The 24,953-nt window shown below is 32.5% G+C and overlaps 1 long non-coding RNA gene and 1 pseudogene across 1 annotated transcript in view; both read right to left on the bottom strand.

Moving 5' to 3' along the window:
* Window positions 1-558: 558 nt before the first annotated feature.
* Window positions 559-677, bottom strand: LOC120586446 (uncharacterized; annotated as a pseudogene).
* Window positions 678-21,321: 20,644 nt separating this feature from the next.
* LOC120586236 (uncharacterized) overlaps window positions 21,322-24,953 on the bottom strand; it is a 66,718-nt gene continuing 63,086 nt past the window's right edge. Inside the window, exons 4-5 of the long non-coding RNA XR_005648647.1 lie at window positions 23,202-23,409; window positions 21,322-22,214 (exon numbers count right to left, since the gene is read on the bottom strand). This is a non-coding gene — a long non-coding RNA (uncharacterized LOC120586236). The remainder of the gene's footprint in view (window positions 22,215-23,201; window positions 23,410-24,953) is intronic.

The following is a 24,953-nucleotide window of genomic DNA, read 5'->3' on the forward strand; positions in this document are numbered from 1 at the left end:
ACCCAAGCCCTCAGCGGCTCCACTTTCTATAGGATCTCTCTGTTGGCCTGGTTCGAATACACATGAATGTGTAGTTTCGTGGAAAAGGGTGCTGGCTTGCTCTGCGGGTCACCCACATAATTATGGTTAGAGGTAGTATGAGTCAGATACGGAATCCAGTTTATCCTTGTAAGTCACAGTTTGTCTAAGTTTTTCTTGCTATTTTACAATTTATGTTCAGCTTTTTTTCTTGAACCTTGCCCTGCTTAACCCATATCATTAGGCCCATATCATATAAAAAAGCTATAATTGCATAGAATTTTAAACCAGCTCCCACATGGTATATATTCTAATAATCTACAATAAATCTCTTATCTATATACTTACCATGGTACTCCTTCTCTGAATGAACCATGGTAGATTTTTTATTTCTTATTCGTTCATTAATTTATTTATTCGTGCTACTTAGGACTTAATATCTCTTTTTTTTTTAGGCGAGACAACCCTTAGTTGACCTCACAGATTGCAAGGATCTTGTCAGCTTACAATTCCTTATTTTTTTATTTTTTTTATTTTTTGCACCTACAGCACCTAGTCTTCCTAGGTGGTCTCCCATCCAAGTGCTAACCAGACTTGACCCTGCTTAGCTTCCAAGATCAGATGGGATCGGGCTTGTTCAGGGAAGCATAGCCATAGACTAATATCTCTTTCAGTTGTGATATATCAAGTATTTATTCAGTTCTGGAATATTTTTTAGTCATTATTTTATTACTCAACATTATGCTATAATTTCTCAAAACTCTTACAATAATTAATTTACTTCTCTACAATTTTCAAATTAGATTGTATCCCATATATCGAGTTTTCCTACATATTTATCATTTCAAAATATTTGTTTTTTTTCTTTTTTTACTTATTTAAAAAAATTGTTCTCATTTATTTCTTTTTAGTTCATGATTCTTACTCTCAATATTTACAGTATATCTTTTAAGAATTTGAAGATTTCCAGCAGACATTGAAAATTATTTAGACTGATGCATTTTTTTTCTTTTTATAGAGAATTAATCTTTTATTTTTCTTTTATTTTGTCAGTGTACCCTTTTAGCATGAATTGTTTTCAATTGTGGTGAATTTTCTCATTCTCTTTCACCTTTACTGGACGTTTGATTTCTTTATATTTTTTTCTCTCTTATTTTGTATTCAATCTGACTTTCCAGGAGTTTCTTCTATACAGGACTACCAACTCAGAAGATGCTCTTATATTGATGGCATTGTCTTCTAACCCAGCAATTATCAAGATATTTCATTTTTAATTCTAAGCACTGAATAGGATGGCAACTCAGCCCAGTTCTTTGCAATGAGTTTCTGCATATTTCCTCTCACCTACCACGTTATGAACTATCATCAAGTCTATAGCTGTAGGCAGTAGTCAGAGTATGTTTTTTCTCAAGCTGCACTCTGTGGTCTGGGGTGCACATGCCATTTTTTGATTTCCAACCATGAACCTGGTCCATCCATTGACTCACATACGCTAGTCTTTCTGTTAACCTGTAGGAACTAAATATTTTAATGCCTTTGCATAGACATCCTCTCCTAAGATTATGTTTTGTTATTTGTCCATGAGTATATTAATTTTGAATTTTAATTTAGATAAGTCTATTTAATTGTTTCTGTTAATATTTCATTTTTGGTACGGAGTTGGAGAGATAAAATCATGAATTTGCAATACCATCATAAGTAGATTAAAAGTCTCACATATGCTCTCTACCAGAGTTGGAAAACTTTTTCTGTAAAAGGCCAGATGTTAAATATTGTAGGCTTTGCAGATCACAGTCTTTGTCAGTTATTATTTTCGCCCCAAAAAAGTTTTAAAATGTAAAAAACTATTCTTATCTTACAGGATATAGAATACATACAAAGCAAGAAGACAATTTTATGCTATTACACAGATAAATTTAGGACTGTTAGGACTGAGATGGTGTGTTGACATGATAAGTAAGGTGTACAGTATAAATTTTAACTGGAAAGATCAGAGTTACATTATATTTAATCTTAGTTTTCTTCATTGATATGCCTTCATTTATTTTTTCCTTAATGATCATTTATATATGTCAATAATTTTATTTTTTCAGAAAACATTAGAGACAAACTGAGCATCAGTCAAAATAATATTCAATTCTTACTGTATATGAAGATAAGAGAGTCAAATAAGGCAACTATTGTCAATCAGATAAATGGCCAAGGGTTGAACAAATTCATGCTGAGAAGAAGTGAGTTTGAGGGGAATCTTCTAAAAATGATAAGTATTCTTTAGTTATTTAAAGAACTTCTGAAGAAAAAGGTACCTTGGTTAGAGTCTATTCAAGAGTAAGAAACTTTATACATATTTGATGTTATAACTTCTGTTGAAGTTTCTCTCCAGTAGCAGCAAAATGAACATTATCAGCAACTGAGTAGAAGAGTATCACTTGAAAAAGACATTAAGCTATATGATATGTAATTTATAAAGATACATATAAAAGCCTACTTTTGTTGAATTATGTTATCTCTCAGAGCATGCAGTGTTCAGTAGACTAGAATTGGGAGGAGACAGGAATTTATTTGAGTCAAAATAATGTTCTTCCATTAAAGCAAAAATAATGTTAATTATTTTAATGAACATATGTTCTGAACCTCCTGGAGAGTTGTTAAATAAGAAAATTAAGAAACTCTATGAGAAAAGTTGGAAAATATTCTAAATAATTTATAAAAGTAGACATGCAAACATTTTATAAACATTAGAAAATATTTGGCCATGATATCATATAAATATTTTTAATTTCCAAATATACTATGTGGTTTTCGTCACACTTAAAAGTATAATTATCAATAACCACTAATTATTAAAAGTGACTGTAGCTAGTAAACTGAACACTTCTAAAATTACTTTCAGAGTTCAAATCAGTGCATCTTTTCTGGAGAAAAAATTTGGAAATGCATCAAGAACCTTTAAAAAAAAACCCAATTTAAAAAAAAAATGTAATTTCACATTCAGGAATCTGGTTTTTAATGTAATCAGCAATATAAAATATAAATAATAATTTGTATGAAGAATAGCCATTACAAACTTACCTAATAGATAACAGCAAATAAAATCTTATTAAACTAAATGTTAGTAAGAAATAACCCTGTATGTTAGGTAGACCTTATCTTGCAGAAATAAAACATTTAGTCATCTTTTGAAGGTCTAGATGTACAATCTCTACTACACAGATATTTCACATGTGACCTAACATCTGAAGAGATATCAATGTGTAGAGAAAGTTATGAGGTATGTGTCAGTGTTTTTCTATAAAATATTATGTTTTTTAGGTGTGTCACAAAACTTTATATAATTGTTTTTTTGAGTAAACACTGTCATATTAAACTGTTTTCTATTAGCGCATGCTACTAAAAGGTAGATATTCACTTAAAAATGAAAACTGAAAGTATGCAAATTATAACCCTAGAATACAGTTTAGAAAACACAATAAATTAATGTTAATAATACTGGACTTTTGAATTTGCCCTTATGATGTGTCTATTTATCATTTTTATCAATAATGATTATTTTTATGCAAAGTATATTTTTATTGGCTAAGATTACTTTCTCTTTGATAACTTGTGGTCTTATTTTTTATTTCACAAATACATTTTCTGCGAATGTAGCATCTCCTATAGTATATATTCATGCTATTGCATGTGTTAAAAAAATATTAATTTCCAGATAATATTCTTGATGCTCCACATAACTTTGGATAGATGACTATAATGAATAATGCTAAGTATAAATTTATTTTTAAGTTAATACATCATAAATGCTACTTTTGACCTCTTGCTATTTATAGAACATTTATTATAATCTACATTGTGAACACATACAAATGAAATAAAGAATTATTTATTCTTGATGAAAATATAATAAAAAGTGGACAGAAAACAGCTGCAAATAAATACGTACATATGTAGCAAATAGATATTAAATAAGTGACAGTGAAGAGTCCATAAAAGATCAATAAAGAGGTAAATTATGGATATATTCAAATATTCTTTCATGTATGCATTCAGTAATATTGTTTTACTCATATTATATCCAAGGCATGTTTGAAGATAGAAAAATAGAGATGGCAGATTTTGTTCCTAATAAGTTTAAGATCTAGTAAGGAAAATAAAGCCAGTAAACATGTAAATATAATAATTTTTGAAAGGCAAATTATATAATATTAGACCTGGAAAAATAGTTTAATAAAAACTGAGATGTTTTATAGTGTGAGTAGGGTAGCCTGGTTGGAGAAGCTGCCATTTGAATCAGTTCTTAAATGATACATAGAATTTGAGTAAGTAAGATTAGGATAAAGAACATTTTAGACAGTGGTGTAAATGTTTTGAAGGACAGAAAAAATGCAATATGAATAGAAAATGCTTGAAGAATAATGTGTAAGAGAATTGGTGTGTGACCATAAGCAGAGGTGCAAGGCGAATGTATTCCATAGGAACAGAGACTCAAGTAGGTTACTGTGCAGAGAAATGGAAATATCAGTGCTGTGCATCAGGACTATGAATCTGTAAGACAGATATGAATTCAGCAACCACTTACAAATCCACTTATAGTAAAGGAAACGCAAATAAAAAAAGAGAGATAACTTTCTTTTATTACATAGACTTTGGAAAATATAAAATCGTTGCTCTAGTTGTAATCACCAATACAAGTTTAACAAGGTAGAAAATGATGTGCTGTTTTTAACATATCAAAGAACTAAAGATGCAAAGAAACCAAAATAAACTAAATTTTAGCAGATGACAAATTCTTTACAGGAGAGAGGAGACTACAGACATAGTAGAAGAATCCATTCTTGGTATAGCCACAGAAGGAATCTACCATATTCGGTGGTACAGAGAAACTTCATACCTTTCCTAAAATGTAATGGTGACATGTGCTCTGGTTGCATAAAGGCTGGTAGAATAGATTAAATTTCTGAGAAGTCCCAGCTATAGAGTGAACATCCTTTTATCCACCTACTGTTTCCCATGGTCTTTCACTGATAACATGGGTAACAGGCAAAAAAGCGGGGGCACCTCAGGAGCCTTGAAAGACATGTATCTGAGACACTTCAGGGTCTCAGCTACCAAAGGCTGAGCAAAACAGAAAGCTGAGCAGAGTCCTTCCTAAGCATTCCAGACTTTTAGTTCTCTAAGGCAGGAGGTAGGTCAGGGAAGCACAAAGAAATTCTGAGGCATTCTGGGTACTCACAGAGTGATGAAACACCCTGAAAAATCTAGGGTCAGATTTATAGGATGTACAGACAGTTCCTGAATCTCAGAAAGCCGGTGACTAGATGATAGGGAAAAGAGAACTCCCACTGGGCCCCTAAATTGTTTCAGTGGGTGGCAATGAGAAGGGCGCATTATCACATGTGTATATTCTTAGTATAAATAAATACCTTGTGCCGCGGTCCAGCCACGACAGGATCCAGGGGGCCCCGAAGGTGGGCAAGGCGTCGGCGCGGGAGACAGTCGACTACACAGCTCAGAGGCGGTGTGACACTGTTCCGTTTTATTGTGATTTGAGTACAACTTTTATACTTTTTATTTTGGCATTTGATTATACTTTGTTGTTAAGGTAGCAGGGAGTTAAATTTCTGTGGTTAGGCGAAGCAGAAAATCTTATAGAGTATATTATTATTAATGTTCATGATTAACTAGTACATTTTTCTCTCAATCATTAGAACAGAACTACCTGATGGAACAATCTAAACTTTTAATTCTTATATCTATTACGTAAGATACAGTTTGATTTAAGTAAAGGTGATAGATGTATTCATAACAGCAAGCATTGGCTTGTGGGCAGACATTGTTCTTCTTTCTGCCTGAAGAAATCTTTTAAATGCTATTTGATTTATGCTATATCTAAAGTTCAAGCTGAACCTTTCTCATAGCTGTTCAAAAGTTTCCTTGGTGCAGTAATGAGGAAAATATTTATAAAAATCAGTTTTACAAAGCTGCTTTCATAAGCTAAGTTTCTGTTCCTTTGTTTTTAAGCACCAAGGAGATCCTGACCTAGCCAGCCTTTCTATGAAACTTAAACTACTATAAGGCACATGAATTCTATCTTTATTCACTACATGTATACTATCTTTATTATAAGCTTCTGAATAAGGCAAAGGAAGATCAGGTAATCTTTTCATACTATTAGCCCCGCTAGGTGGATACCAGAGTTTTCTATTTATCCACTAGGCCACAAAAGGAGGCCTTTCTATAGTAGGCACAGGCTTATGAGTAAATTTCTTATCCTTACTAATTTTTCTACTAACTGCGTGGGAACAGGAGTATAAACTGGTTCTAGTAATTCAGCTTTTTATAATTTATTCATAATATCTTTAAGAGGCGCGTCAAAAGGAATTTCCCTTAATAATTGTTCAAATAAAGGGTTTACGCATTCTGGACACGTCAGGGTGACTAGGGCTGATTCCATACGCGGGGAATTTACTATGTTTTCCTCAGAGCCAATTTTGAGGAAATTCATTTGTACAGCGTTTACACTTACTAGAATTTGTGCTACCCAAATTCCCCCTATTAATAGGATCATTTCTAAGAAACCAATTATCCCTAAACACATGCCACGTCCTCGTTCTTGACGATGCATTCCTTGAAGCCTCTGTCCCCATCTCTGGACCTTGTCACGCAGTAGGGTAGAAAGAGGACGTGGCAACCTTGGATCTTCCATCTCCTTTTTTTTTTTTTTTAGTCCCTTCTCTATATTTCCCTTCCTTCTGAAACAGTTTGAGACTTAAGCCTGTAGGTAGGATTAAGTCAGGTGTAGAGAAAACTCATAGCAGCCTGGAACTTGTGTTTCAGGCCTAAGATTGATCAGAAGAATGTCCACATGTGTGACTTCCTGGAACAGGATTTAGAAGTTCAAGCAGAGTATGGAAGACAGCTCAGTGAAGTGAATCAGAGACTGACATAGGAGAGGGAGATATCAATGTAGGAGTCTGCAAAATACTTTGGAATGAGGAAACATGTTGCCCAATCCAGGCCAAGACAAATACATTATACAGGCCCTCAGTATAAAATTCAAGAGTCAGATAGAAATAAGGTAATGCATAGTTTGTCTTACCATGCCTCTTTTATTGATGTGAGTCCAGCAAGTACTATTAGCAACTGCTCAGATATTATCACGACTAGCCAACAGATATCTAGAGGAATACATAGTCTCATCACTACTTGTGTCCATAATTTAAACTGATTTGTATTCCATTACCATTACTATGGATAATTTTAATGTTAAATTTTCTGAATATGATCATTGTTCTTCAGGTATGTAAGAGAATGTCCTTATTATTACAAAATATATGCAAAAGAATTTAAGAAGATAAATTCTCGATCTCTGCAACTTACTTGCCAATTTTTCAAAAAAATAAATAAGTGAAGTATAGGTAAAATATAAGAAAAATACGTAAACTTACTGAAAGGAATTATCAAAGCTATTTGAAATAATTTTTTGCAAATTTTATGAAGGTGTTTTTGTTGTTATTTGATGTTTTTCAAATTAAAAATATAATTAAAAAATAATGTCACTGGAAAATAAAAATGGAATGCAATTTCCTACTCATAACAGCAATCTAAGAGCAAATTTAATAAGAAATTTTCAGGGCCCATATGAACATAGCTAAAAAGACTTCACTGGGAGAGATAATAATCTAAAAAAGTAGAGAAATTAGTAAACTGCACTAGTAATCACCAAATATGAAAACAGGAATGAGATTGCCTTTTGTCCACCGATTTGGAAACTAAATCACAAAATAATATTTACAAGTACTATAAGTGTATGGAGAAATGAGCTCTCTTATATACTGCTTAAGGGATTTTATAAATTGGTTTAATTATGCTTTTGAGCAAACTTGTGATAAGATTAAATGGGACAGATATATTCCCGTCTTCTTGTTGCCCCCACTTTACTCAGAGAAGATTGAACCAAGTGGAAACAGTGATTGGAAATTGCAGGCAGGCAAAGGAAGGAGCAAGAGTATTCTGCCTCGATATCTCAGTGAAAATCTCTGTGGCTATAAATTCCCATTCTTCTGTCCAGACTGTGATTGCAGTGCCTACCCAGCAGTCATCCTCGATCACTGGGTGACAGTAACACTGTTTCTTCTGTTGTCCTTTAACCTATATGGAGTCAGAAAGTTCAAGCTGTTGCTAATTTCTAAGTTTTCCTCACTGTCCCATTTGTCTTCCAAACAAGTTATTGAAAGTAGATTTGTAACTAGTTTCTCATTTTAAATATGAACCACCTGGCATGGGTTTTGTTTGATGGAAGTATGGGATCTTGATTGATGTAGGTATGAATTCTACTCATAGGACTGCATCCTAAAAACACAATACAATAAATATCTGGGTTTGAGATGATAAATCACAGTTCCTTGAGACAGGAAAATGTAGGAAGCATTAAAACATTCAAAAGTCCTTGATTGGTTAAATATACAGTTCACTCATATTTGGCAACACAATGCAGCTACCAAAAATTGTGTTTTAAAGTTCTTATGTTTGAGAAAGTTGTTCACTCTTTGAAGTTTAGTGAAAAAAGAAAAAAATATCTAAATTTTATAACATTCTGAAATGAGCAACTAGAATGAACTTTTTATCATCGATTTTCTAATTGGGGGATTTAGATTTTCAAGAATTAATTTTTGTATTTTTCACATTTTACAAAGAATATATTTAATTATATATCATTAAATAATAACTGTTATTTAAAGGAAAAGATTCAGGATGATCTTAATGAGAGAACAGACATGAAGCTTTCTACTTTCTCTGTAAATGGCTCTCTTTGCATTATAGTAACTAGCTGGATAAATTCACTAACGTAAAGTCAACATTGAATATATATCAACATAAAACATTTTTTTTTCCATTCCTAATACATGAAATTGTTGCAGTCTATATTATTCATGGATTTGGTATTTACAAATTTGCCTACTCCATAAAATATATTCAGAACCCCAAAATCAATGATCATAGTGCTTTCTTATCATTTGAGGACTTGTACAGATCACCAAAAAATTTAAGTCACCTAGTGCACATCTTCCTCACTGAAGTTAAACAAGGCCCCTTCTTGTGTCAGTTCTCACAGTAAACAAGTGTCCTTTTCATGGTCTACTTAGCGCTATATTTTTATTATTTTTTCACATTTTGTAAGTGATTTCGTTGTTTAAAACAGCCCCCAAGCATAGTGCTAGACTGCTATCTAGTGTTCCTAAGTGCAAGAGACTGTGTGATGTGCACTACAAAGAAAATGCATGTCTTCAGTAAGATTCATTCAGTCACGAGTCGTTTGATGTTAATGAGTCCACAATATTAGATGTATCTTTAAACAGAATCACACATAAAGTTATGTATTGACTGGTAGATGAAAATGTTGTGACCAGATGCTCACAGAAACCTAATTCTGTACTTCCCCCCAGGAGAAATATTCAGTATTTGATAATTCATTGTTTGAAGGTAACGTATGGAGTATAACTACCACAAATAACAATCCATTGTTTTGTAGAGCTAGTTTTCTCATTTCTATACAACTTCTAAATAATTTTATCGCTTACCTACAACTCTTTCAGCAAAATGTCAGTTATTTACAACACTAGTTTCTGAAACATGCTCTTCAGAGACCTGATGTTTTATGGTGGCCCTGAGTAGACTCTTTCACGTGGAACAAGAGCCCCAATTTTTCAGGGCTTTCTTTATCTGTTTTTCATGTTGAGATTTATATAAGACCTTATCTGTACAGTTTCTGCTGATAAAATAGAAAAAGAAATGAAAACCACAGCCGTTTTACTAGTCAATAATGATGATAATGATGAGGATATTCAAATTATTAATATTGTTACTGTTATTATTTTAAACATAGAGAACTTACAAATGGAAGATTGCTTATTCTAACAACAAAATCCTAGATGCTAAGTAATTATTACTATTTTGCTGCATTGATTTTTAAGTACATTGACTTATTTCTTCATAATTAATATATGTTGTATATATTGTATTAATTTACTTTTTAAAGGAAATAATTAGGCCTTGAGCAAGAACACTGGCAGTGGTAATGAAAAGTGATTATAATAATTTTCATTCAGAAAGGACTTTCCATGATAACTGCTTGAATAGAAAGGAGTGATTAAGATGAAGGAGATGCAAAGGGCACTCAGAGATGACTTTAAGCTAGAACAGTAATGTAGAGGGGGAGGAGAGGGACTGGTCTGGTAAAGGGGGTGTGTTGGCACTAAGAGACATAGATGAACGAGAATGTACTTGATCTAGGTTGGAAGGTATTGGTGTTTTTTGTTTGTTTCATAATGTGCGATAAGTTGCTCAGAAACATTCAAAAGGCAATTGTAAACAGAAGAACTAGAGATAGAGAGGGAAAGTGTCGATGAGCTTATTTTTAAGAATTTCCAGTTTAGAGATACTAGTAATCTATGTGGAGCAGCCTCGGTTGAGTTTTATAATTGGGTTAACAGCTCTTTAATGGAATAGGTTTTAGTCTTAAAATGTAAAGGAAATGTGACTGATGATTAAATGTCCACAATGGTAGCCTATCATATTTGAGGTCTCACGTGAATGAGAAAAAAGAAATAACATAGTCTCAATGTGAGACCCTTGTGCCTGACTCCTGATACCTCTGCTAAATATAGTTCAAAATAAATGTACCTCACACCTTCTCTCCTTTCAATAAAAGCAAAAAATCTGAGATGCCATAAATAAAAGACAAATATTAGGAAGACTTCAATAATAAATCAAAATTTTATTCCAAAATAAATCTTTATAGTAATTTACTTGTCTTCCTCCTCCTCCTCCTTCTTTTTCATCTCTTACTTTCTACGTGTCATAATTAGCAAACTAACATCTAAGCAAATGTATAGAGAAAAGCGTTACTTTTATCAAACTTTGTTATAAATAAATAAATATAGATATAAAATTAAATTCTAGTTGCAAGACAAAAAGATTAAATATAGACTGACCTCAAAAATCTGTGTCTAGTGGGAAGGCAGACAATAAATCTATTATTACTATACAGTGTCAAACACCATGGAAAACGTGCTTAAAGTATGTGATAAGAAAGAAAATGTTCTTCTAACATTCAAACATGAGGGATTTGGGGATACTAAACACATAATACCACACATAAAAATCATTTGTAGTTATTTGGAAATTAATTAAACATGCAAGATTATTGTGTGCCCTAGATCCAATAAAATGAAAATTTTCTTCATAGTGATATAAAATTATATGTGTGTACACATATAAAATTTGTATATGTAAATTATTATATTTATGTTACATATGTATATAAAATTTAAGTATACATACACAGACACATGCATTAGTCAAACTCTGATCTGCAGAACACTTTGGCATAAAGAATTTTATGCTTGACCAGTTTGTTACAGTTGTTGGGAATTACCACCATAATGTAAAGCTGACTGAGTGGGCACATTATTTCCCAACTCCTGTAAAAACAACCAGGAATCACTGAGAAAGATATAATAGTTGGATTAAATAGTGAGATTGGAGATGATCTACAGGCTATGGCTACTGAGTTAAATGCTATGCCATGAAGGAAAACATGTTGAAAAGGACTCATATTCAAATTTTTGGTCTCATTCTTTATCATAAATTCTGTAAGACCTTCCCATCATTCTGCTAATTCATCTGGGTAAAGGGAGATCTGTTCCCCAAATCATTATTCCAGTTAATCAAGATTCTATAAAGCAGCCATATGAGAATTGCTACAAATAAATACTCTTGGAATTACTGTACTAAAGAGACAGTTTTTCTGCTGAGACTATGATGGCTTTACAGAGGAACAGATTTGAATTAGAATGTATAAACTGGTAGATACCTAAAAGCAGTAATAGGGAGAAAACACAAGAAAGGTGACTTGTGCCTGATACCGTCATTTAAAATACCCTATTTTATATGTTCGAATCTAATTTCCAAATTTATTTTCAGCTTTAGCAGCCACATAAATAACATAAAGTCACACTAGGAAGCAAAGTCTTGCTGATCTTTTGCCCTAAAATACCATCTTTGAGAAAATGCCATCAAGAGACATTGGCATTTCAAGTTAAGGTTTTATTTGGCAGTACTGCTCTTTTCTCTACATTGTTTCAGGAAAGTGTGGAATTTAAGGAAATGGAATTTTTATATCCTTTTTATCCCCTTGCCTACTGATACACTGATATTTTGGCACTCCCAGTAAGATCTCAGAGCTTTTCTGCAGTGCATTTTATTTTTAGAAAACTCCAGTAGCTTTATCTGCTTCTGTCATCTTCCACTCAGGTGACAGACACACACGCAAAAGTAGAGAAAATCCCCTTTTTTTAGATGTACTTTTAAAGAGTTACAGAGTTTTCTCTCCTATACTAGGCAAACTGAGGCTGAAAATCCTGTCCAAAGTTTCAGGAAGGCACATGCTCTGACAGACTTCATTACTGATATTTTTAGAAGGTATTGTTACAAATTTGCTATTGTATTTAAATAATCCCTCAAAGGAAGTTACTAGAAATAACAATAATTAATACTCATACAATTTTAGCTCTCAAGATCTTATTCAATCATTTTCTAAAATAATTTTATACTGCCTCTTATTGATATATTTTTATAGATGTGACTGTATCTTTTAAGATTGAAGGATTACATGAACTGTGTATGAGACTTAAACTATTTTATTAGCCCAAAAACCATGTGATTAGAACTGAGACTCTCTTAGCAAAAACTTGAAACAAATTCAAAATTATATTTCAAAAACACTCTCCAATTTCCCCAAAGAAAGGAAAATGGAAAGGAGAGGGAGGATTTAGCAATTCAATAAGTGGGAGTCGGAGCCCCCTTTTCCCACAGCTTCTGGGATAACAAGAACTGTGATTCCAGACACTTGGAAAATGCTCTAAAACTATTTGTTAGATCAATAAAGATGAATTAATGATGTTATGCACAAGAAGAATTTAAAAAGAACAAGGTACTACCACCTCATAAATACGGGCTCATACCTTTGAACAATTATCTCTGAGCACTAAGGCGACCCTTTCTTTAATAAAACAGCTGTCAGTCTCTGTCCAATAAATAAATGCCTTGTAAGTATAGCAGGAGAATATCTGGCACAAGCTATGGTACTATTTGTCAATTTTTCATATATTTTCATTATTTGGAAACTCTTAAAACATCAAACAATTAAATGATAGGAACTACTGTAGCTTTCACAGAGTTGCTAACAGCCTTTTACTTTTAGGCCGAATTTCTCTTGTGAGGTTAGCCAAACCTAAACTATTAAATGCATTTTACTAAATGTACATTAAATATTACACTGCGGCTTAGGAGATTGTTTTGACAGGTGAGATCAAAGTTCCAAATTAAGCGAGCATGCTGTATATAACATCACTTTAAAAAATAACTTACCTTAAAAGCAATTTTGTTTTTATGACCTGGACCCATGAAACCTGGCCACAAAAGCAGTAAGATATGCACATTTTTATCTTGATTATAAGGTTTTATTATTACTAAAGAGACATATAGTGAAATATTTCTCCGAGTATACCCAACACAAAGCATTATCTGTTATAGACAGGATACTTTGTTGAAAGAAGAATTTGATTGTAAATTATTAAGCATAAAAATGGTTTTAAAGGATATTGGAGATTACTGCCAGAATATATTAAAGTATAAACATTCAGAAAGAATGCTCAGAACCACAGGCAGATCTGCTTAAAGATGAAATCACAACCACTGCCATGGCTGCCACAGGACCCCAAAGTGCACTGCTACCAGGATTTTAACTTGCTTTGTCATCTATGATGCTACCAGCATCCACACCACTACTGCCACAACAGAAACCCAATGATACAGTCAATACTTTATTCATAATCCACAAGTATCTACAAGTATCCACAAGTATCTACAAGTATCTACAAGTATCAACTGACAAAGTTGCTTCGCATGGGGACACTTTCCACAAGGTACGTAAATTTGAACTGAATCTTCACCTTGGTGAATCTGATTGGCGAAGCGTACACTAGATGTCTTTGACCAGGATGCAAAAGAGGCACTGAAACATTTTTGGGCTCTACTTTGAGGAGAAAGTACTCGTATATTTGATTAATTCTCAAACAATAATAGGGATGTTTCAAATTTATTGGAAAAATAGAAACTATAATGGAATTCTGGCACATTTTCCAAAACAAATTAGCTTTAAAGTTTTATAATACATATAAATCTCATGTGTCAAGTGCATTTAACCATTTGTAACAACTAAACAATAAAGACTACTATTACAAACTTGTATTTATAGAATCCTTTGCCATTAATAGAACATGTTAATTAACTTCAAATTTTATTTACTTTTCCACATTTTATTTTATGGAACATGGAATATGGGACCAAGGCTAGAGCTCAGATCTCATTTCCTGTAGCATGGCAATTCTCAAGAGTTGGGCCATGCATGTTTGGTATACCAAGATGCTTTTAGGGGGCATCTTTGAGAGAAAATGATTTCCACAATGATAGTAAGCTGTTATTTGCCTTTTTGTAGTGGGTTGATATTTGAACTTACAGTGCAAAAGCAGTAGTGGGTAAAACAGTGGTGCTTTCACACAAATCAGGGAAGTGAAGACAAAACTATACTGCCAGTCTTTATATTGTTCACCCCCACAAAATCAAAGAGAGAGAAAAATCTTATTGTTGAAGCAGTAAAAGAAAATGATTAATATTATTGCAAGTGACCTTTGAATACATGCCTTTTTTAATATTCTGTGTGATCAAATAAAAAGTTCTCATGAAGAACACCTACTGCCTATTGAAGAGTGATGGTTGATAGTTGTCTTGAAGAAAAGCACTGTGTGACGGAGTTGCAAGCTGAACCAACTGACTTTTTTTCTCTTCTAACAGCATTTTAAAGAACAGCTTACAGTCTTAAAATTATCATTCAGACTCAGGTATTTGGCATGTATTTTCTAGAAAATTAACAAAGTGAGCATGTCACTCCAAGGAAAATAACTAAAATTTGTTGTCAGTGATAAAATTTGAGGGTTTTGTGAAAATCAAACTTTGGAAAATGTAACCATGACTATAAGTTTGACAGTCTTCCAGTATTTAGAGCATGTTTGATGAGGTTGGAGATTATATAAATAGATGCATTTAAAATATTTATTTTATAATTAAATGTTCCATATGAAAAGTTTACTGATGTGACTTTGGATTAGAGATTGCAATTAGACTTTAAGAAACTACCTCTTGTGGACTATTGGTGTAGTATCAAAGAAGAATATATGCTGTCACCTAAAGTTATTGATAAATGCCTGCCATAAAGAATGTCATGTGTTTGATTGAAAACAGGCATGCTATCATCCCCCATTTCTTCCAGAAAATGATTAGCCATAGAGAATCTTCACTCTGAAGATTAAACAATGTTTTCCTCTTTTGAAATCTCTATAGTTTTCTTATTTGCGTAAATGCTGCAAACCAAGGACAAAAAATGTACCTGAAGACCAATTAGAAAGTTTTCACCACTTCCAAAACTCCTACCATAATGGAGCACTTGCCAACCACAGACTGTCTCAGGATTTCCTCCATTTCCTCCATAAAACTGACTCTTCCTTCAAACACCTTTGAACCCTATTGAAAAGAACATGGCCATACATGTGTTCCCTTAGGGCAGCAAGCTGATGAATAAATATCCTTTATAATTTTGTCTCAAACTTGCTATTGTCTTTGACATTATTAAGATGCTCCTCCCTTTCCAAGTACAATTTTGTGTGAGGTTGAATTTTCATGTACTTCAACCAAAACAATATAACAAATTAAAAGTAGATGAATGTATTCTTCAGAAGACGTCTCTCCTCTAATAAACCAAATATGTAAGAGATTTGCAAAAATATGGAAAAATGATATTCTGCTTACCAATTATTTTTGGTTTAAAAAATGTATCTTTAAAAAGGTATATTATTTAGGTTAGCATGTAATGGATTAATCTCACTTTTTAAAAATTAATCAATTAGTATTTTTAAATCTGTTTTAATCTATCATATGGCAATTATTAAAATATGTGAGCCATGATACACATTTCTATGGAGTCCTCAATAAATTTTGAAAGTACAGAAATGTCTTGAAACAAAAAAAATTTGGAAACTTCTCTTCTGACCTTTCATTAAGTTCTATCTCCTGTAAATGTATGCACTGTCTCATAAAAAGTAATTATAATAAAAATCGTCAGCAGATTTTTAAAATCTTTAAAGTCAGACTCTTGTTACTGTCATAATTGTCAAATACAATGCCTAACATTCACAGTGTGATCAAATAGGAAGAACACAGAGTCAAAAACGTGTCAAAAAATAAAATCGATGACACTTGAAATGGGCAAGAGGGCAAATTCAATAATATAGTGTATTGCATTCATTAGTATCTATATGTTTTTAAATTATGGTGGTAATGATTATAATTTCAAAAAATCCAAAGAGGAAAAGAATGGAAACAAAAAGCAGTGACTTAAAACAATAATGCAGTACACCCTTGCCTTTTCCTTCACATTTCAGCAGTTACCCAAACTTTTATTCACATTCTGTTTTATTCTACAATTATATCCTCAGCTGTATGCCATGGAAATGTATTTCTTATTTACTTCACAAGAGTACTTTTATAATGAAACAATTAACAGCCCACAAATTGTTAATTCCTTGTTAGTATGAAACCATCTGTTGTCAGATTCTACACGCCAGGGTGGGGTTTGAAGTAGACACGCTCCCCACAACATGTTCATCACCAGTGTTAATCACCAGTGAAAGAAAATAATCTGTTTTTAGAACCGGCTATTGTTTTAGACAGGTTTTTTTTTTTTTTTTTTTTCCGGTACAATGTTTATTTCACTTGAACCTATATTGAAATTTTATTAAATTGTTTGTGTCAGGGGCAATAATAACATCCATTTCAGAAGCTTTACAAGGTATAGGACATCAGATGCTTTATATTTTCCTGTAAGCACATGAACCATGCATGATCTCATTTGCTGAACATTATTGTTTTACAAAATATTTTAGAGTATTTTTTACATTTAAAAAATATCTAAAATATATGAACTTACATGCTCCGTGTGAATAAGAGTAAAATGATAGGAAGCATGAAAATTAATTGTTTATTATATAAGTATACATATAAGAGATCATCTGAGTCTTTCTTGGTCATAAAGATATATCATAAAGAAGAAATATGACATTTGCAACATTCCGTCTCTCTTCACATTTTATTTTCCTACTTAAATTTTTGTTCACCCTGGTTATAATGTTGACCTAGTTCTTTAACGATTTCTGAACATCCATAGGTCCGGATATTTTCACCTTCCCGTGAAAATGGTGAGAGGTTCAGATAATTTGGGAAGTTATGACTCTCAGTACAGAGGTAGCTGTTTTTTCTACAACAGGCACACTCAATTTGACAAGCTTGCTTGAATTTTTGGAAAAGATGGTAGTTTTAAAAAAATCATTCTTAAAAATCTCTTTACCTACAACTCACTTAAAAAACAAGAACTAAATGTAAGGAAACATTATTGACAAGGAAACTCAGAAATTTATTATAATATCAATATTAACCAGCATCTGCTATTTGCAATACAATATAAGAAAAATGAAATAAAAAGGGTTTTCAGACCAACCTATATTTTTTCTACTATAAGTCAAGGTGCGATGTCATAGGACATGGAACTTGAAGTACACTGCTCAGTCTGTCCTGTGGTTTGATGAAGTAAGAATTGGAGGCAAGGACAAGCTGCAGGGAATGTGGACAGGATACTTTATTGTCATCAGCAGTAATGAAAGAACCAGGAAAATACCATCCTGCCAAAATACACGTTAAAAACAGGTCTCATATCTAGCTTCCTACCTTGGAGGAATAAGGCCTAGAGATGAGCTATCTTTGCAGCTGCATAACAAATCTTATGAAAGAGAAGAGCAGGTGCTGAGACACATTGCCAAATGTTTATAACGATTCCACTGCATAGATGTTTCTTTTCTCAAATAAGCCCCCTATTTGTGGCAGCCCCAAAAATAGCCCTATGATTGAAATATCTGTGTCATCTGATCCTGCCCAGTTAGATGTCCCCTCTCCATGGAAATCACCTGCATGGAGTTTGGGCCTGCCATGTTTCTCTTCCCAATAAGTGTAGATATCAAATTTCTTACTCCAAAACCTCCTGAAGTAAGTAGCCGAGGACAGAGCAGGAGCTAGAAATGGCAGAGGTCTGGAATACCTACAAGATAACACTACTTTTTAAAATTCTTTCTGAGTACTACATCTGGTTCTTCATTGAGAAGTTATAATAGACCTATTAGTTTTCTATAGCTGCTGTAAAAAAAAATTACCACATACTTACTGGTTTCTAAAGACCCAAATGTATTATTTTATAATTATTAGGTCACAAGTTGGTCCCAGGCTTATTGGGGTCAAACCACGATGTCAGCATGGTTGTGTTCCTTTCTGGAGGCTCTAGCAGAGAATCAGTTTCTTTGCCTTTTTTAACTACTATAGGCCTCATATGTTCCTTGACTCATAGCCCTTTTCCTCCATCTACAAAGCCAGCAATGTTTCAACTTTATTTTTCCATAGTCACATCTCCTTCTCGGAACGATTCTTCAGTTTAAAGACCCATGTAATTAGACTGGACTCACCAGGATAATCCAGGATAATCACAGAGTCCTTAATTTAATCAAATCTGTAAAGTCCTTTTCCCATGTAGAGTAACATATTTATAGATTCTGGGCATCAGAACTTGGACATTTGGAATGGAGCATTATTATGTTCACCAGGCCAGAGGAAAATCCTCTTGTTTTTGACTCTGAAAATAAACTTGTTTTACTTTATTTCCACAAAGTATCTCTGTGGAAAAAAGTATTTTCAGATTATTTATAATGCCATTATCAAAATTAAACACTACGTGTATCTCTTTTTACAGTTCAATCAAGCTCTCAGGTTTTATTTTTCTTCTTAAAGGGCTAAAATAATAAATTTGTGTCTTTAGAAAGTAAGTTTGTGGTAAATTTTTAGAGCAGCTATAGAAAACTGAAACACCTAGCAAAACTTCCAAATGAAAAATCAGATACAAAACACAAACGGCTATGAAACTGAGGACAATTAAGTTTGACATGTACAGTTTTAATTCTCTCAACTCCAATGATCCTGTGCTCTGCAAAGTCTGTATACTAAAGACAACATTTCACAGACTCTCATGAACCAAAATGTGAATCCAAATATCTACTAAAAAAAAAACTCAGATAAAATATAACCATCTCAGAGTTTATCTTTCTGAAACACCACAGGATTCTCAATCTAATGCATTACTACTCAGAGCACGCTTCTCTGTCAAAAATTATAGATTGCTTATTTGATCATTACTTTCCCTATTCTTAATCCAAAATGTATTTATTACAGTTACATCTAAAATCCAGCAAACCTTTTATATTCCATACTTGTAATGGTTATTCCTTTCTTTTCTCAGGAAACAAAAATTTAAAATATACAAATGTAACTGACAAAGTTTTTAACTTTTTGAGAAATGAAAATTTTATAGTGGAAAAAATTATTACAATTACATATTTTCTAATTTCTCAGAGTAATTTTCTTTTTGAAAAATAATCAGCTTTTTATGCGAATACAATATGATAAAGAGGTACTTGACTCCTGAAACTACTTCAAATTAAAAAGGGGATAGATATATGATTTGCTCTCTATGTTCAATCATTTCTAAACCAGATATGTCATGAAAAAATTAGGACAATTCCCATATTTGAAGCACATGTCTAATTAGAGATAATACCTGTTCTAATCTATTGTCTTTTAACATCATTGGCTCACATCATACTTACGGTAGGGAGAAAAATTTATCTCTGAAACAGAAGGATGAAAACATTTTCATATTTCTATAAGTCATGTGATATTTTATTGAAAACAGGAAAAAATAGGTAAATCAATAAGCTATGGCTGGCATTTAGCTTCATCTTAAAATTTATTTCACATTTTTTTTTCCTGGTTTTTAAGAAACAAAAATAGGGCTTAGAACTCTGTCGATCTTCACATGATCCATAAAATGCAATCTAAGAGCATGAAGGCAAGAACTTCTGACCAAAGACATAGGACTTGTAAGAAAATAAATTCCAAGAAAAAAGTGCTAATGAAGGTAAAGTCATACTTAAAAGGCTCTGACAGTTGGATAAGTGTGTGCCTTGATCTCACCGGAACGACTATGCAAATTTCATGAAATTTAGATAAACACAAACACAATCATTCTAAAATGCAGTTTCCCAGTGTGTTGGTTTTTGTTTAACCACAATTTCCTATACTCCCCAAATCCAAGGAGTTCCAAGTATGAAACACAATAAATAAAATATCAACCCCAAGACCACCTACTTTCAATCTCTACAAGAAATATCAAAAATCGGCCATATAAACTGGGAGAAGAATAAATTCCAATCACAATGTTTTTGATAAAAGATTAATCACAGGTATAACTGCATCTCTTCAAAGATGAATAAACTGAAGGAAAAAATAGCAAAAAAAAAATAATAATCTTACATAGTTCCTTTTCAAATGCAGCAAAGAAAAATGGGAAAAGGGAAATTTTAGACAGTATAGAGATAAACAAAATGTGTTGGATGCATTGCAATAGAAATAAAATGAAATTGCAGGCTAAAATGACTCATTCTTTGAGGAATTCTCAACAAAAAGTACTCTTAAAAAAAAGAAATAATCAAGTAATAGAATTCAATTAAAAGGGAATTCAAGAAAGGAATTGAGGTAAGGATGCTATTGTATAATTTGCAAACATAGTCAAGAGTAGCAAAGAGTAGAATTAAAGCACCAAAATAAATCACAGACATTTGAGAAAAATCTCACAAAGGCTGACAAAAATATACAAATTAATTAAAGACATAAAAAGAAAATTATAAATTATAAATTTATAAATTATAAATTTATAAATTTATAAATTAAAAATTATAAATTATAAAATTATAAATTAATTAAAGACATAAAAAGAAAATTATTTGAGAGCAGAACCAATGGAAAACATAGAGATTGTTGGTGTTTCTGACCAAGAGAAATAACAAGAACAGCAACAAATCCAAATTTTAAGTAACCATTTTTGTCTGATTTGAATAAAACCATGAGTATTAAACTTTTTCTCAGAAAAGCAAACAACGCAAATAACATAGATAGATAGGTGATAGATAGATAGATAGATAGATAGATAGATAGATAGATAGATAGATAGATGATAGATAAACAGGTAGATAGATAGATAGATGACAGACAGACAGAAGATAGATGAAGTTATTAAACTTAAAGTATGAAATCTTAAAAATTCCAGAGATCACTTCAGAAAAATCTGGTCACCTATAAAGGAAAACAAAGTCACACTGTCCTTCGGCCTTCTCCTTGGAGGTATTAGATGCCGAAGTCAAAGGAGCAGGGTCTGCAGATTTCTGAAGAAAGCAAGATTAAGATTGATTAATTCTATACTAAGGCAAGTTCTTATTCAAGACTGAGAAAATAGAAACAGAAATTTAAAGTAATTTAAAGAATACCTTTGATTCCTAAAAAGTCAATTAGAAAGTTAAGCCAGTCAATAGATAAATACATTTCAATAATGAAAATATAAATGATGAAGCAATTTACAGATGTCAATGAATAGAAATACTGCTATTTTTTTTTAATTTACAGTATTATGGCTTCAAAGCAGAATGACTTTTTTAATAAAAAAAATTAATTAACATTCATGGGCTAAAGTAAAGCCAAAGACTAGGCCAAAAAGAGAATGATTGTATATGGGTTTGAAGAAGGAAGAGTGGGTTGGAAAATATGCAATATGCATATTTTCCTATTTTATTTGAGTGCCAATTGTTAACATTTCTTTCTGGACATAAAAAGTTAATAATTATAATTCATGTTGATATATGTCATCCCTTTGTATTAAAAACAGTTTGTATAGCTTTTAAGTTATATGAAACAAAAGTAAGATTTAGTAACAAGAAATATTTAGTAATATATGGAAAATAGTCAGTAAAATAAAGCATAGAATATTAAATATCAAACACATTTTACATTTGATATGGTAAACTTATCAAGAGAAAAAAGGCTCACCTTAGAAAAGCAAAAGTTTGGCGATATAGCTCACAAAAAACCAAAGGACTCTAGAAGTTAAAATTAAATTATTAATATGAGTTAGACAAATGAAAACCTTAAAAATCAAGCATCACAATATTTATGTCAGATAAATTAAAAAAGTACATGTGAGCTTTTAAAAAATTATTATAAGAACAAACTGTAATGAAGTTATGTTGTGAGTACTGATGGAACAATACATAACTATACAGATGCAGGTAAAAATGTTTGAATCTCACAGAGCTACTGATAATAATGAAATACAATGTTAGATATCCATAAACTAACTCAGTCTTTTATCTTTCAAAGTGATTAAAAATAAAAAAAAACATACAGAAAATCTGAAAAAATAGAATCACTGTAATTTTTAAGAACATGTTAACTTTACTTACCCTACAAATATAAAAAACATCTTTTTTGCCTGCTCTGTGATATTTTCAAAACTCTCAACAAATCTCTGCTTCCAGTTACATATAGTTATTGAGATCTTTGTCTTTTCTTTCGATTTTTAAGTTTTATTATTTTAATTTACTATATTTCTTTTCTTGAATTCCATTTTCTCTTACTTCATAATTTGTCTTTATAGTTACACTCAGGGAATGTGGTCACAGGACTGACAATCCTGGAGCCAACTAAGTCCACAATATAAAAGATGTCAGAAGCCTTTCTTTGTCATCTTTACCAATAACACCTCTCTAACTATAATAGTACCCAATAGATGTACCTTCACTTTTAAATTATTATGTCACCTTGGACGCTGTGATACTCAAAAAAACATTTGTTGAATAAATGAACAAACTGATATGTGTGTGCACATGTATGTACATGTTTGTTTATCTTTCTGTCAGACAGTATATATTTCCCTTATGAAATTTTATTCTCTAAGTGGCATAATCTCCAGATTATAACTACCAAATGTAGTGGCAGGGTGAAGGATTTGGGATCTGTGTGCTATATTGCTGGCAGCAAAGCTAGCTGTATATTTATTTTGTGAGACATCCTTTACTAGGCACTACCTGTGGTTTATTGAGGAACAACTAAGTTTTGAAACATCCAGCAGACGTTCATCAGAGGAGGCAGAATACAGGCTGTATATTTAGGCTTCCAGCAACAATCGTCAAGCAGCCATCCTCTAATATGTTCATTTCTTTGTTGGTGTACATCCATTTTCTGCAGTACTGTGAATATCTCCTGGTGGGTTGTCTTCTCAGTTTCCTTTTATGTCTGTGAAGAACAAGGGGATGCTGGCTAGAGTTAGGAATAACTCTAATATATATATACAGGATGTATATGACTCAACTGAAAAGTTAAGATAATTTGAAGATTATTATCAGGGGTCCCTCAAAATTACTGACTATAAGAAAACAAGGGTGCTATTTTAATAATCAATCCATCTTGCTCCTCTGGAAGAATTTTGTTACAGTGTTGCTTCAGTTTGGATTATCTGACTCCCCTGCCATCTTTCAAATGACTAGAGAACAGTAACTGGGAAGTTCGAAGTCTCTAAAGCTCACATAATTTTTATTGCTATTTCATAGGATTCTTCCCCAGTTACATTCCCATTTGCTTATTTTGAGTCACCACCTGAATAGTCGCTTTCTCCATTTAGAATAAAATAATATACACTAATTTCCCTACGACCAATTGCACAGGAGATCCACACTTACAAAGTGGTAGTTGTTATAACATTGCTCATCAAATTGCTCCTCTTCATATCCAAAAGACCTTTCCATGGTCCACAAACGCACCCTAAACCTGCTAGCTCATACATAACCTCGTTTGGGGGCAGCTGAGTTGGTCAAGCAAGAATAAAGTTTTAACTATCTCCAAAATCTAAATATCTATCTGGTTTGGGGTGAGCTTTGTGTATACACATTCATTAGACTTAGCAAATGACAGTGAGAGCTTAAACTAAGATTGAATGCTTGTTGCAATTAATTTCTATAACTTGTTCTGCAACTTCACCGTTCATCAAAATTGCCCAGATTTCTCTCATGGAATATGTATGGAAGTGATCAAACAGTTAAATATCTTAATGAAATCTATTTTCTTATAGTACAATGGTTGGCAAGTCAATAAATGGTCAGATTGTCAATATTTTAAGCTTTGTGGGTCTTACAGTTTCTTTGGCAGCTGCTCAAGTGTGATATTGGAGTGCAAAAGCAGCTAGAGACGACACATAAATGACTGAACGTGGCTGTGTTCCAATGAAACTTTATAGACACTGAAGTTTGAATTTCAAATAATTTTTATATATTATATTCTTCTGAATTTATTTATTTATTTATTTTTGACCATGTGAAAATATAAAACGCCATACACAAATGGCCAGCAAGTGAGGTTTGGCCAACGGGCTATAGTTTGCCAACCTCTGCTGTAGTATACAAACTTCAAATTATATTTTAGAAAATATAGTCAGGCATTAGATCTTTTTTCTCTGGATATAAAAAAAAAAAAAAGTACTGATGGAAATAAGTGGGAACTGGCCACTCTGATCTGTCAACCCCGGGCTAAAAATCCACAAAGCTCCTTGGCTCATACTTTAAAAATCTGTTCCAGTTCTAATTCAGGTCCCTGACAACTTGGAAGTGAGTTGCCTTCGTTCTTTATCCATCCTGTCAAGGCAATGGCTGTCTGCATGGTTTCTTAGCTACATTTGGAGAATCTGCTAGTGTTCATTTATTCCATATCCCATAGTGGGGATAATTAACTAAGACCCAGAATAGAAAGCGAGTTTGACAGTGCCCTGCTTGGTACCATTGTAGAAC

Source organism: Pteropus medius, unplaced genomic scaffold, assembly GCF_902729225.1.
Source record: "Pteropus medius unplaced genomic scaffold, Ma_sr-lr_union100, whole genome shotgun sequence".
NCBI classification, from domain to species: Eukaryota; Metazoa; Chordata; class Mammalia; order Chiroptera; family Pteropodidae; genus Pteropus; species Pteropus medius.